Source organism: Hevea brasiliensis, chromosome 17 (assembly GCF_030052815.1).
Source record: "Hevea brasiliensis isolate MT/VB/25A 57/8 chromosome 17, ASM3005281v1, whole genome shotgun sequence".
Classification (NCBI taxonomy): domain Eukaryota; kingdom Viridiplantae; phylum Streptophyta; class Magnoliopsida; order Malpighiales; family Euphorbiaceae; genus Hevea; species Hevea brasiliensis.
Genome location: NC_079509.1, coordinates 32,064,330 through 32,081,422, shown reverse-complemented (window position 1 = coordinate 32,081,422; position 17,093 = coordinate 32,064,330).

Below are 17,093 nucleotides of genomic sequence, written 5' to 3'. Positions count from 1 at the left end.
AAATAATCAATAATATCGTTTTGCAAATCAATAACACAATTCAATCAAATAATCAATAATATCGCTTTGCAAATCAATAACACAATTGATCAAATAACTGAATAATATCGCTTTGCAAATCAATAACACAATTGATCAAATAATCAATAATATCGCTTTGCAAATCAATAACACAATTGATCAAATAATCAATAATATCGTTTTGCAAATCAATAACACAATTGATCAAATAATCAATAATATCGCTTTTGCAAATCAATAACACAATTGATCAAATAATCAACAATATCATTTTGCAAATCAATAACACAATTGAATCAAATAACTGAAGAATATCGTTTTGCAAATCAATAACACAATTGAATCAAATAACTGAATAATATCGTTTTGCAAATCAATAACACAATTGATCAAATAACTGAATAATATCGTTTTGCAAATCAATAACACAATTGATCAAATAATGAATAATATCGTTTTGCAAATCAATAACACAATTGATCAAATAATCAATAATATCATTTTGCAAATCAATAACACAATTGATCAAATAATCGAACAATACAATGTTGCCAATCAATAACACAATTTAGGTCATGACACAAATTTTTCCATATATGCCGTGTTGTACACCACGACAAGACATACTCACCCCAATAATCGAAATCAATGAGGGAGGAAGCTAGCTATCTAATGAGTACTCATCCATACTCACCTCAGACTGGGAAGTCAAAGAGGGAGGAACATAATCATACTCACCCCAGACTGATAAGTCAAAGAGGGAGGAATAATCACACTCACCCCATTAATGGAGGAGGAACATAGTATCAGTGTCATGCCAATTGTGAGTCAAAACAATTCCAAACATTTTATTCAAATGATCCGTAAGAATCCAATAAATTTCCAAAGTTATAATTTCATTCACAAAATGGCAACACAATTCGTAATTCACTTCAATTTCCACAAAACCATTTCTGATGCTTTTCAATCAATAAGTATCCATCAATATCATTCAAACAATTTTTCACAGTTTCAAACCATTCACAATGTTTTTCAATCAATAAGTGTCCATCAAACACATTTCTACAATTTAAAACAATAATATACAAATAGTTAATATTTATTTCAATTGAAAAATTCAATAGAAATAGTTGTTGTGCACAAACCTCTGATATTTGTCTCTGATCTTGACTCGATTTCTTTCCCTTTTGCTGAAGTACTTGCTAACTGAGAAACACAATTTTGAAGTGTTTCAGTGCTAAATTAATTTGCCTCTAACGATAATGTTCGATAAATAATTCACTGAATACCTTTATTTGCTTAATCACCCAATATACCGACCCTCGATGTTTTCTAGGTAAATTAGGTTTTAGTGTCCTTTACATGTCACATTCGATAGGGTTTTAGGTTTGGTACGTTTTACCAAAGTCATTTCCTTGCTTAGTGCATTTTAATGCAAATTCTTTGGATTAGGGACAACTGGTTTGACCTAGCCGGACGACCTAATTCCCTCAGTTTTCGGGTTTCGGTCAAAACTACAAACTTGTAGATCTAGGTCTTATTGCACGCGGGGCAAAATTTCAGGTCAATCCGAGTTAAGTAGACCAAGTTATAGTCATTATACTATTGCTGGTCAAATGGTACCAATTTAGGTCAATTTTAGGTCAATTTGGTCAACTCTGGTTCGGCCAGTTTTGGACCCGAACTTGTGCAAGCTTTTGACTTGCTTCTGGTCATTTCTGGGTTTTGGTGTCTTCATTAGACTTGTAGGTATGGGTCTTAACTATTCATGGTTAAAATTTCAGGTCAATTGGACCTGTTTTGAGTGAGTTATGGCCTAAATACTCACTGCTGCCCAAATGGTAAGTTTTTAGGTCTCAAGTGTACCTAATCCGAATTGGTCATTTTTCACATCACCTTGCAAGCAGAATTTTGGTATGATTTCTCAATGAAAGTTGGCACATTTTGTGCCTAGTTTCACCTCAATTGGTCTCATACCAATTGAGGTTACACATTTAAAGTTATAGGTCTATTTGCACACTGTCCTCTTTATGTCTTTCAAACCCCAATTCAAACACACATTTAACTTGCTCTACTTTAAATCCCCATACCTAATTCTGATTTTATACCATTCCATATTCATTTATCACTTCTTACTATGGTCAATTTGGACAGAATACAAACATTCTCAATACATCAAATACAACCTAAACCACAAAGTCCAAATTTAGCAATATATGTACATAAATACACCTAATCATTACATATAATTTCCACTACTAATTTACATACACATTCATCAATTCTTCTATGTCAACATTCTGCCAACACTTCCATCAATACATACAATTATTCAAGTGTCCCCAAGCTGCTGAAAACCTTCTTCAACACCACATTGCTCTACAATTCATCAATTCTCATCCAAGTGCATAAATCACCATATATATTTGAAATAATTCATTAGGATATTAAACCACCATGATCAACATTATTCCTCATCAATTATATGCATAATAATTCATCAAATGCATGACCCCATGGCTGTCCAAAATGGCTATTTCAATAACTAGTTAAACTCTAAAATTTCCTTCACAAAACTAACACCCATAACATGCACACAAAATTTAACAAAGGAATTCTCAAAAATGCAAACTTACCTTTAATTGTAACTTGCTAAACCTTCACCAAACTTCTCAAAATTGGTATCAATATCTTCCTTGTGATGTGTAGACTAACTTTGATGAAGGAACTTAGGAAGAAATTGGCTTGGAAGTGGATGGGTGGAGCTTGAACATGGGGCGTCAATGGTGGAATTTGGGAGGTGGTTTCATTCGGCCAAGAAGAAAATCAATGAAGAAGAAGATGAAATGGACGTGCACTTGTCCACTTAAAGAATTTATATACCCCTCCCTAGTGCTCCACTAACTTAGGTTTTTTAATTATTATAATTAAACTTTCCATTATCCCATTTTATATCCCTTTATGTTTTTAATTATACTACCCATGAAATTTCATTTTTTTATGGCATTTTCAAAATTTAATACTATTTATTTTTAAAGGACATTTAGGTCAAAAGTTAACTTCAGTGTGAATTGACCAAAATGCCCCTATTTGGGTTGTACTCTGATTTTTGGTAACACCGATTTTTGTCCGTTTTTCGATTTCTCACTTTTCTTTGTACTAATTATTTAATTTTTCTTTAATCTTTCTAATGAGATTAATTCTTCCATAAGGTTCTATTTATGTCCTAAAATGTTTTTTCCGAGGTTCCCCGCAGTCCAGGGCCAGTCAACGGTCCACGCCGTGACTTCCCGGTGCGGTCACCCATCGCTAGTTTTCCCGGCTCGCTTAACTTGATCACATTTCTTTGCTATTATTTTTCCTTTATTTTTCTTGTATTTTCTTTTCTTGTATTTCATTATTTTATGTCTCCTCCCTCATATCAAGGTGTGGTTCTAGGCATCCTAGCTGTCCGGACAACACTGGTCACCGGAGCAGTAGAACGCACTACCGAACTTTGGGGTGTTACAATTCTCTCCCCCTTAAAATAAATTTCGTCTCGAAATTTTTACCCAGTAGCCATCTTACAATAGTCATACGTTTATTTCTCCTTTCTATATGATCGTAAGACTTTTAACAATCTAATACAATGTTTAATTTGTTTGGATAACACCAATCTCCTCTTACTATTATGCTGTCTAATATTTTGGTTCACGTTGCTCCTTGAATGACCCTTGAGGTCATGTTAGAATCATTCATCAGTCATTGGTCCTCTGACCATTCTAGTCCATAGTCTTCCTCACATTTGTAATATTTCTTTGTTACACATGAATCAACTGTTCAATTCTCTACTTTCATAACTCTTTTTATCTGTCAATATTCTATAACTTACTTCCTTTTTTACTGAACTATAACCTTTTGATATTTTAACTTTTGAGTTTTAGATCCTAAGTAGGATTTTCAAACTTATTTCTAACAATTAAATTCTGTCATGGCATAACTATACCAAAGCAGATGCGTTGGCAACTATTCTTATCTAGGTGTACTATCGGGTGTGCGTAGCTCTACACAATAATCTCAAGTCGATCTTGTGTCTGCGACTACGGTATAAACATCAAGAACATTGCATAGTTACTACGATACATCCCAATAGATCAAACTTTGTTATCTTTTATTCTTTTTGAATTCACTGATATTCGAATCTCATTCTGATTACAATATCCATTAACAATTACTAACAGTAACATCTCTGCCTTCATCTAGAGCAATTCTATTTCTGTAACTTACTTTTACGTCCTCTTGCCTTACATTAAGTAGGCTCGCCAATTAGCTTTATAATTTATAGTGTGTCAGGAAATACTTTTCATTGATAAACTCTTCCTAAACTAATTTCACTTATTATCACAATCCTTATCCTAAAGGACTAATCACTAATGCATCAAAATTTATTTCCCTGACCTCCTGTCCTAGCGGACTTGTTACTAGCACCTCAAAGTCCATTTTTGTACATGGAGCAGCAATGCAATCAATGATGCTAGCACTCACATAAAAATGGGTAGAACCCGGATCAAATAACACAAGAATATTCACTCTCGTTAGTGCATATTTATACTGTAATGTACTGTATGTATCAAACAATGATATTGAGCAGTTGTACTATGCAGAAAGAACATTCAAATAACAGGTGAAAACAGAATTTAGAAACTTTGCTCTGATACCACTAAAACATGTCACACCCTACCCCTCTGTAAGGCATAACATGATCCCGTAGTATACCTAATGAATTACCAACTCCGTCTACTGATAATCCATTAAATACACTACAAGGGATTTTAAAAACTTTTCTTACTTCTTTTACAGTGGTGAGCACTATTTACAGGTGTGAAAGACTTTGGTGAACTAAAGTGAAACAACTAACTCATTTGATTTATTTGGAGTATCTGTAAAAATTTTGGCAAGGTGCGATTTGTATTTTGGACAAAACAGTTCTTCAGAAAACCTATAAAAAGCACTTCAATATATTTTCAAATCTCAACTCCAACATTTTTATCAACACAACACATTTCTCAAGTCAATTCCATAGAAATTTTTCAAAGTCTGAGATAAGGAAATATAATACAAGTTTTACAAGTCAAATAACTCATAATAAATTTACAACTTCAAGGTACAATTTGAATTTACAAGCTCAAAACCAAAAACAAAATGTACATACGATGTCATACATTCTGATTACAAAATGCAAAATATTGGTATACTCATTATACTGTAATCCCTCATGGATGTATTAGCGGCCTAGTCTGCTTGCCTGTCATCTCTCTACTGCGACAAATAAAAGCTATCATTTGAGACAATGTCTCAGTGGTGCACAACATTAACCAAATACAATTTTAATTCACAATTCATAAATCATATCAATAGTGGATACTTAAAATCATAGTTAAATTCAAGACAATGAATGTCATAAGGAATTTAAACTCCAATTCACAAATTATCAAAATTCATAATAACACAATTTAGTCAAATAGTTTAAGGATACCGTATTGCCAATTCATGCACAATTTGATCAAATAACTGAATAATACCCTTTTTGCAAATTAATAACACAATTCGATCAAATAACTGAATAATATCGTTTTGCAAATCAATAACACAATTCAATCAAATAACTGAATAATATCGTTTTGCAAATCAATAACACAATTGATCAAATAACTGAATAATATCGTTTTGCAAATCAATAACACAATTGATCAAATAATTGAATAGTATCGTTTTGCAAATCAATAACACAATTGATCAAATAACTGAATAATATCGTTTTGCAAATCAATAACACAATTGATCAAATAACTAAATAATATCATTTTGCAAATCAATAACACAATTGATCAAATAACTGAACAATATCATTTTGCAAATCAATAACACAATTGAATCAAATAACTGAATAATATCGTTTTGCAAATCAATAACACAATTGATCAAATAACTGAATAATATCGTTTTGCAAATCAATAACACAATTGATCAAATAACTGAATAATATCGTTTTGCAAATCAATAACACAATTGATCAAATAACTGAATAATATCGTTTTGCAAATCAATAACACAATTGATCAAATAACTGAATAATATCATTTTGCAAATCAATAACACAATTGATCAAATAACTGAACAATACAATGTTGCCAATCAATAACACAATTTAGGTCATGACACAAATTTTTCCATATATGCCGTGTTGTACACCACGACAAGACATACTCACCCCAATAATCGAAATCAATGAGGGAGGAAGCTAGCTATCTAATGAGTACTCATCCATACTCACCTCGGTGGGAAGTCAAAGAGGAGGAACATAATCATACTCACCCTGCATCGATAAGTCAAAGAGGGAGGAATAATCACACTCACCCCATTAATGGAGGAGGAACATAGTATCGATGTCATGCCAATTGTGAGTCAAAACAATTCCAAACATTTTATTCAAATGATCGTAAGAATCCAATAAATTTCCAAAGTTATAATTTCATTCACAAAATGGCAACACAATTCGTAATTCACTTCAATTTCCACAAAAACCATTTACTGATGCTTTTCAATCAATAAGTATCCATCAATATCATTCAAACAATTTTTCACAGTTTCAAACCATTCACAATGTTTTTCAATCAATAAGTGTCCATCAAACACATTTCTACAATTTAAAACAATAATATACAAATAGTTAATATTTATTTCAATTGAAAAATTCAATAGAAATAGTTGTTGTGCACAAACCTCTGATATTTGTCTCCTGATCTTGACTCAGTATTTCTTTCCCTTTTCTTTGAGTCCTTGCTAAGCGAGAAACACAATTTTGAAGTGTTTGATGCTAAATTAATTTGCCTCTAACGATAATGTTCGATAAATAATTCACTGAATACCTTTATTTGCTTAATCACCCAATATACCGACCCTCGATGTTTTCTAGGTAAATTAGGTTTTAGTGTCCTTTACATGTCACATTCGATAGGGTTTTAGGTTTGGTACGTTTTACCAAAGTCATTTCCTTGCTTAGTGCATTTTAATGCAAATTGCTGGATTCCGGGACACTGGTTTGACCTAGCCGGACGACCTAATTCCCTCAGTTTTTGGGTTTCGGTCAAAACTACAAACTTGTAGATCTAGGTCTTATTGCACGCGGGGCAAAATTTCAGGTCAATCCGAGTTAAGTAGACCAAGTTATGGTCATTATACTATTGCTGGTCAAATGGTACCAATTTAGGTCAATTTTAGGTCAATTTGGTCAACTCTGGTTCGGCCAGTTTTTGGACCCGAACTTGTGCAAGCTTTTTGACTTGCTTCTGGTCATTTCTGGGTTTTGGTGTCTTCATTAGACTTGTAGGTATGGGTCTTAACTATTCATGGTTAAAATTTCAGGTCAATTGGACCTGTTTTGAGTGAGTTATGGCCTAAATACTCACTGCTGCCCAAATGGTCAGTTTTTAGGTCTCAAGTGTACCTAATCCGAATTGGTCATTTTTCACATCACCTTGCAAGCAGAATTTTGGTATGATTTCTCAATGAAAGTTGGCACATTTTGTGCCTAGTTTCACCTCCAATTGGTCTCATACCAATTGAGGTTACACATTTAAAGTTATAGGTCTATTTGCACACTGTCCTCTTTATGTCTTTCAAACCCCAATTCAAACACACATTTAACTTGCTCTACTTTAAATCCCCATACCTAATTCTGATTTTATACCATTCCATATTCATTTATCACTTCTTACTATGGTCAATTTGGACAGAATACAAACATTCTCAATACATCAAATACAACCCTAAACCACAAAGTCCAAATTTAGCAATATATGTACATAAATACACCTAATCATTACATATAATTTCCACTACTAATTTACATACACATTCATCAATTCTTCTATGTCAACATTCTGCCAACACTTCCATCAATACATACAATTATTCAAGTGTCCCCAAGCTGCTGAAAACCTTCTTCAACACCACATTGCTCTACAATTCATCAATTCTCATCCAAGTGCATAAATCACCATATATATTTGAAATAATTCATTAGGATATTAAACCACCATGATCAACATTATTCCTCATCAATTATATGCATAATAATTCATCAAATGCATGACCCCATGGCTGTCCAAAATGGCTATTTCAATAACTAGTTAAACTCTAAAATTTCCTTCACAAAACTAACACCCATAACATGCACACAAAATTTAACAAAGGAATTCTCAAAAATGCAAACTTACCTTTAATTGTAACTTGCTAAACCTTCACCAAACTTCTCAAAATTGGTATCAATATCTTCCTTGTGATGTGTAGACTAACTTTGATGAAGGAACTTAGGAAGAAATTGGCTTGGAAGTGGATGGGTGGAGCTTGAACATGGGGCGTCAATGGTGGAATTTGGGAGGTGGTTTCATTCGGCCAAGAAGAAAATCAATGAAGAAGAAGATGAAATGGACATGCACTTGTCCACTTAAAGAATTTATATACCCCTCCTAGTGCTCCACTAACTTAGGTTTTTAATTATTATAATTAAACTTTCCATTATCCCATTTTATATCCCTTTATGTTTTTAATTATACTACCCATGAAATTTCATTTTTATGGCATTTTCAAAATTTAATACTATTTATTTTTAAAGGACATTTAGGTCAAAAGTTAACTCAGTGTGAATTGACCAAAATGCCCCTATTTGGGTTGTACTCTGATTTTTCGGTAACACCGATGTTTGTCCGTTTTTCGATTTCTCACTGTTCTTTGTAATAATTATTTAATTTTTCTTTAATCTTTCTAATGAGATTAATTCTTCCATAAGGTTCTATTTATGTCCTAAAATGTTTTTCCAAGGTTCCCCATGATCCGAGGCAGATCAACGGTCCACGCCGTGACTTCGGTCTGATCACCATCGCTAGTTTTCGGCTCGCTTAACTTGTTATCATTTCTTGGCTATTCTTTTTCCTTTATTTTTCTTATATTTTATTTTCTTGTATTTCATTATTTTATGTCTCCTCCCTCATATCAAGGTGTGGTTCTAGGCATCCTAACTGTCCGGACAACACTGGTCACCGGAGCAGTAGAACGCACTACCGAACTTTGGGGTGTTACAATTCTCTCCCCCTTAAAATAAATTTCGTCTCGAAATTTTTACCCAGTAGCCATCTTACAATAGTCATACGTTTATTTCTCCTTTCTATATGATCGTAAGACTTTTAACAATCTAATACAATGTTTAATTTGTTTGGATAACACCAATCTCCTCTTACTATTATGCTGTCTAATATTTTGGTTCACTTTGCTCCTTGAATGACCCTTGAGGTCATGTTAGAATCATTCATCAGTCATTGGTCCTCTGACCATTCTAGTCCATAGTCTTCCTCACATTTGTAATATTTCTTTGTTACACATGAATCAACTGTTCAATTCTCTACTTTCATAACTCTTTTTATCTGTCAATATTCTATAACTTACTTCCTTTTGTACTGAACTATAACCTTTTGATATTTTAACTTTTGAGTTTTAGATCCCTAAGTAGGATTTTCAAACTTATTTCTAACAATTAAATTCTGTCATGGCATAACTATACCAAAACAGATGCCGTTGGCAACTATTCTTATCTAGGTGTACTATCGGGTGATGCGTAGCTCTACACAATAATCTCAAGTCGATCTTGTAATGTCTGACTACGGTATAAACATCAAGAACATTGCATAGTTACTACGATACATCCCAATAGATCAAACTTTGTTATCTTTTATTCTTTTTGAATTCACTGATATTCGAATCTCATTCTGATTACAATATCCATTAACAATTACTAACAGTAACATCTCTGCCTTCATCTAGAGCAATTCTATTTCTGTAACTTACTTTTACGTCCTCTTGCCTTACATTAAGTAGGCTCGCCAATTAGCTTTATAATTTATAGTGTGTCAGGAAATACTTTTCATTGATAAACTCTTCCTAAACTAATTTCACTTATTATCACAATCCTTATCCTAAAGGACTAATCACTAATGCATCAAAATTTATTTCCCTGACCTCCTGTCCTAGCGGACTTGTTACTAGCACCTCAAAGTCCATTTTTGTACATGGAGCAGCAATGCAATCAATGATGCTAGCACTCACATAAAAATGGGTAGAACCCGGATCAAATAACACAAGAATATTCACTCTCGTTAGTGCATATTTATACTGTAATGTACTGTATGTATCAAACAATGATATTGAGCAGTTGTACTATGCAGAAAGAACATTCAAATAACAGGTGAAAACAGAATTTAGAAACTTTGCTCTGATACCACTAAAACATGTCACACCCTACCCCTCTGTAAGGCATAACATGATCCCGTAGTATACCTAATGAATTACCAACTCCGTCTACTGATAATCCATTAAATACACTACAAGGGATTTTAAAAACTTTTCTTACTTCTTTTACAGTGGTGAGCACTATTTACAGGTGTGAAAGACTTTGGTGAACTAAAGTGAAACAACTAACTCATTTGATTTATTTGGAGTATCTGTAAAAATTTTGGCAAGGTGCGATTTGTATTTTGGACAAAACAGTTCTTCAGAAAACCTATAAAAAGCACTTCAATATATTTTCAAATCTCAACTCCAACATTTTTATCAACACAACACATTTCTCAAGTCAATTCCATAGAAATTTTTCAAAGTCTGAGATAAGGAAATATAATACAAGTTTTACAAGTCAAATAACTCATAATAAATTTACAACTTCAAGGTACAATTTGAATTTGCAATCGCTCAAAACCAAAAACAAAATGTACATACATGTCATACATTACTGAGACAAAATGCAAAATATTGGTATACTCATTATACTGTAATCCCTCATGGATGTATTAGCGACCTAGTCTGCTCGCCTGTCTGCTCTCTACTGCGACAAAGAATAAAGCTATCACGAGACAATGTCTCGAGTGCACAACATTAACCAAATACAATTTTAATTCACAATTCATAAATCATATCAATAGTGGATACTTAAAATCATAGTTAAATTCAAGACAATGAATGTCATAAGGAATTTAAACTCCAATTCACAAATTATCAAAATTCATAATAACACAATTTAGTCAAATAGTTTAAGGATACCGTATTGCCAATTCATGCACAATTTGATCAAATAACTGAATAATACCCTTTTTGCAAATTAATAACACAATTCGATCAAATAACTGAATAATATCGTTTTGCAAATCAATAACACAATTCAATCAAATAACTGAATAATATCGTTTTGCAAATCAATAACACAATTCGATCAAATAACTGAATAATATCGTTTTGCAAATCAATAACACAATTGATCAAATAACTGAATAATATCGTTTTGCAAATCAATAACACAATTGATCAAATAACTGAATAATATCGTTTTGCAAATCAATAACACAATTGATCAAATAACTAAATAATATCATTTTGCAAATCAATAACACAATTGATCAAATAACTGAACAATATCATTTTGCAAATCAATAACACAATTGAATCAAATAACTGAATAATATCGTTTTGCAAATCAATAACACAATTGATCAAATAACTGAATAATATCGTTTTGCAAATCAATAACACAATTGATCAAATAACTGAATAATATCGTTTTGCAAATCAATAACACAATTGATCAAATAACTGAATAATATCGTTTTGCAAATCAATAACACAATTGATCAAATAACTGAATAATATCATTTTGCAAATCAATAACACAATTGATCAAATAACTGAACAATACAATGTTGCCAATCAATAACACAATTTAGGTCATGACACAAATTTTTCCATATATGCCGTGTTGTACACCACGACAAGACATACTCACCCCAATAATCGAAATCAATGAGGGAGGAAGCTAGCTATCTAATGAGTACTCATCCATACTCACCTCAGACTGGGAAGTCAAAGAGGGAGGAACATAATCATACTCACCCCAGACTGATAAGTCAAAGAGGGAGGAATAATCACACTCACCCCATTAATGGAGGAGGAACATAGTATCAGTGTCATGCCAATTGTGAGTCAAAACAATTCCAAACATTTTATTCAAATGATCCGTAAGAATCCAATAAATTTCCAAAGTTATAATTTCATTCACAAAATGGCAACACAATTCGTAATTCACTTCAATTTCCACAAAAACCATTTACAGTGCTTTTCAATCAATAAGTATCCATCAATATCATTCAAACAATTTTTCACAGTTTCAAACCATTCACAATGTTTTTCAATCAATAAGTGTCCATCAAACACATTTCTACAATTTAAAACAATAATATACAAATAGTTAATATTTATTTCAATTGAAAAATTCAATAGAAATAGTTATTGTGCACAAACCTCTGATATTTGTCTCCTGATCTTGACTCAGTATTTCTTTCCCTTTTGCTGAGTCCTTGCTAACTGAGAAACACAATTTTGAAGTGTTTCAGTGCTAAATTAATTTGCCTCTAACGATAATGTTCGATAAATAATTCACTGAATACCTTTATTTGCTTAATCACCCAATATACCGACCCTCGATGTTTTCTAGGTAAATTAGGTTTTAGTGTCCTTTACATGTCACATTCGATAGGGTTTTAGGTTTGGTACGTTTTACCAAAGTCATTTCCTTGCTTAGTGCATTTTAATGCAAATTGCTGGATTCCGGGACACTGGTTTGACCTAGCCGGACGACCTAATTCCCTCCGTTTTCGGGTTTCGGTCAAAACTACAAACTTGTAGATCTAGGTCTTATTGCACGCGGGGCAAAATTTCAGGTCAATCCGAGTTAAGTAGACCAAGTTATGGTCATTATACTATTGCTGGTCAAATGGTACCAATTTAGGTCAATTTTAGGTCAATTTGGTCAACTCTGGTTCGGCCAGTTTTTGGACCCGAACTTGTGCAAGCTTTTTGACTTGCTTCTGGTCATTTCTGGGTTTTGGTGTCTTCATTAGACTTGTAGGTATGGGTCTTAACTATTCATGGTTAAAATTTCAGGTCAATTGGACCTGTTTTGAGTGAGTTATGGCCTAAATACTCACTGCTGCCCAAATGGTCAGTTTTTAGGTCTCAAGTGTACCTAATCCGAATTGGTCATTTTTCACATCACCTTGCAAGCAGAATTTTGGTATGATTTCTCAATGAAAGTTGGCACATTTTGTGCCTAGTTTCACCTCCAATTGGTCTCATACCAATTGAGGTTACACATTTAAAGTTATAGGTCTATTTGCACACTGTCCTCTTTATGTCTTTCAAACCCCAATTCAAACACACATTTAACTTGCTCTACTTTAAATCCCCATACCTAATTCTGATTTTATACCATTCCATATTCATTTATCACTTCTTACTATGGTCAATTTGGACAGAATACAAACATTCTCAATACATCAAATACAACCCTAAACCACAAAGTCCAAATTTAGCAATATATGTACATAAATACACCTAATCATTACATATAATTTCCACTACTAATTTACATACACATTCATCAATTCTTCTATGTCAACATTCTGCCAACACTTCCATCAATACATACAATTATTCAAGTGTCCCCAAGCTGCTGAAAACCTTCTTCAACACCACATTGCTCTACAATTCATCAATTCTCATCCAAGTGCATAAATCACCATATATATTTGAAATAATTCATTAGGATATTAAACCACCATGATCAACATTATTCCTCATCAATTATATGCATAATAATTCATCAAATGCATGACCCCATGGCTGTCCAAAATGGCTATTTCAATAACTAGTTAAACTCTAAAATTTCCTTCACAAAACTAACACCCATAACATGCACACAAAATTTAACAAAGGAATTCTCAAAAATGCAAACTTACCTTTAATTGTAACTTGCTAAACCTTCACCAAACTTCTCAAAATTGGTATCAATATCTTCCTTGTGATGTGTAGACTAACTTTGATGAAGGAACTTAGGAAGAAATTGGCTTGGAAGTGGATGGGTGGAGCTTGAACATGGGGCGTCAATGGTGGAATTTGGGAGGTGGTTTCATTCGGCCAAGAAGAAAATCAATGAAGAAGAAGATGAAATGGACGTGCACTTGTCCACTTAAAGAATTTATATACCCTCCCTAGTGCTCCACTAACTTAGGTTTTTAATTATTATAATTAAACTTTCAATTATCCCATTTTATATCCCTTTATGTTTTTAATTATACTACCAATGAAATTTCATTTTATATGGCATTTTCAAAATTTATTACTATTTATTTTTAAATGACATTTAGGTCAAAAGTTAACTCGAGTGTGAATTGACCAAAATGCCCCTATTTGGGTTGTACTCTGATTTTTCGGTAACCGATTTTTGTCCGTTTTCGATTTCTCACTTTTCTTTGTACTAATTATTTAATTTTTCTTTAATCTTTCTTATTAGATTAATTCTTCCATAATGTTCTATTTATGTCCTAAAATGTTTTTTCCGAGGTTCCCGCATCGAGGCGATCAACGGTCCACGCCGTGACTTCCCGGTGCGGTCACCCATCGTTAGTTTTCCCGGCTCGCTTAACTTGATCACATTTCTTTGCTATTATTTTTCCTTTATTTTTCTTGTATTTTCTTTTCTTGTATTTCATTATTTTATGTCTCCTCCCTCATATCAAGGTGTGGTTCTAGGCATCCTAGCTGTCCGGACAACACTGGTCACCGGAGCAGTAGAACGCACTACCGAACTTTGGGGTGTTACAATTCTCTCCCTTAAAATAAATTTCGTCTCAAATTTTTACCCAGTAGCCATCTTACAATAGTCATACGTTTATTTCTCCTTTCTATATGATCGTAAGACTTTTAACAATCTAATACAATGTTTAATTTGTTTGGATAACACCAATCTCCTCTTACTATTATGCTGTCTAATATTTTGGTTCACGTTGCTCCTTGAATGACCCTTGAGGTCATGTTAGAATCATTCATCATCATTGGTCCTCGACCATTCTAGTCCATAGTCTTCCTCACATTTGTAATATTTCTTTGTTACACATGAATCAACTGCTCAATTCTCTACTTTCATAACTCTTTTTATCCACAATATTCTATAACTTACTTCCTTTTGTAATTGAACTATAACCTTTTAATATTTTAACTTTTGAGTTTTAGATCCCTAAGTAGGATTTTCAAACTTATTTCTAACAATTAAATTCACATGGCATAACTATACTAAAGCAGATGCCGTTGGCAACTATTCTTATCTAGGTGTACTATCGGGTAGTACGTAGCTCTACACAATAATCTCAAGTCGATCAGAACTGCGACTTACGGATAAACATCAAGAACATTGCATAGTTACTACGATACATCCCAAAAGATCAAACTTTGTTATCTTTTATTCTTTTTGAATTCACTGATATTCGAATCTCATTCTGATTACAATATCCATTAACAATTACTAACAGTAACATCTCTGCCTTCATCTAGAGCAATTCTATTTCTGTAACTTACTTTTACGTCCTCTTGCCTTACATTAAGTAGGCTCGCCAATTAGCTTTATAATTTATAGTGTGTCAGGAAATACTTTTCATTGATAAACTCTTCCTAAACTAATTTCACTTATTATCACAATCCTTATCCTAAAGGACTAATCACTAATGCATCAAAATTTATTTACCTGACCTCTCCCTAGCGGACTTGTTACTAGCACCTCAAAGTCCATTTTTGTACATGGAGCAGCAATGCAATCAATGATGCTAGCACTCACATAAAAATGGGTAGAACCCGGATCAAATAACACAAGAATATTCACTCTCGTTAGTGCATATTTATACTGTAATGTACTGTATGTATCAAACAATGATATTGAGCAGTTGTACTATGCAGAAAGAACATTCAAATAACAGGTGAAAACAGAATTTAGAAACTTTGCTCTGATACCACTAAAACATGTCACACCCTACCCCTCTGTAAGGCATAACATGATCCCGTAGTATACCTAATGAATTACCAACTCCGTCTACTGATAATCCATTAAATACACTACAAGGGATTTTAAAAACTTTTCTTACTTCTTTTACAGTGGTGAGCACTATTTACAGGTGTGAAAGACTTTGGTGAACTAAAGTGAAACAACTAACTCATTTGATTTATTTGGAGTATCTGTAAAAATTTTGGCAAGGTGCGATTTGTATTTTGGACAAAACAGTTCTTCAGAAAACCTGTAAAAAGCACTTCAATATATTTTCAAATCTCAACTCCAACATTTTTATCAACACAACACATTTCTCAAGTCAATTCCATAGAAATTTTTCAAAGTCTGAGATAAGGAAATATAATACAAGTTTTACAAGTCAAATAACTCATAATAAATTTACAACTTCAAGGTACAATTTGAATTTACAACTGCTCAAAACCAAAAACAAAATGTACATACAGTGTCATACATTACAGTACAAAATGCAAAATATTGGTATACTCATTATACCAGGTAATCCCTCACTGGATGTATTAGCAGCCTAGTCTGCTGCCCTGTCTGTCTCTCTACCTGCGACAGCAATAAAAAGCTATCGCTGAGACAATGTCTCAGTGGTGCACAACATTAACCAAATACAATTTTAATTCACAATTCATAAATCATATCAATAGTGGATACTTAAAATCATAGTTAAATTCAAGACAATGAATGTCATAAGGAATTTAAACTCCAATTCACAAATTATCAAAATTCATAATAACACAATTTAGTCAAATAGTTTAAGGATACCGTATTGCCAATTCATGCACAATTTGATCAAATAACTGAATAATACCCTTTTTGCAAATCAATAACACAATTCGATCAAATAACTGAATAATATCGTTTTGCAAATCAATAACACAATTCAATCAAATAACTGAATAATATCGTTTTGCAAATCAATAACACAATTGATCAAATAACTGAATAATATCGTTTTGCAAATCAATAAAACAATTGATCAAATAACTGAATAATATCGTTTTGCAAATCAATAACACAATTGATCAAATAACTGAATAATATCGTTTTGCAAATCAATAACACAATTGATCAAATAACTGAATAATAT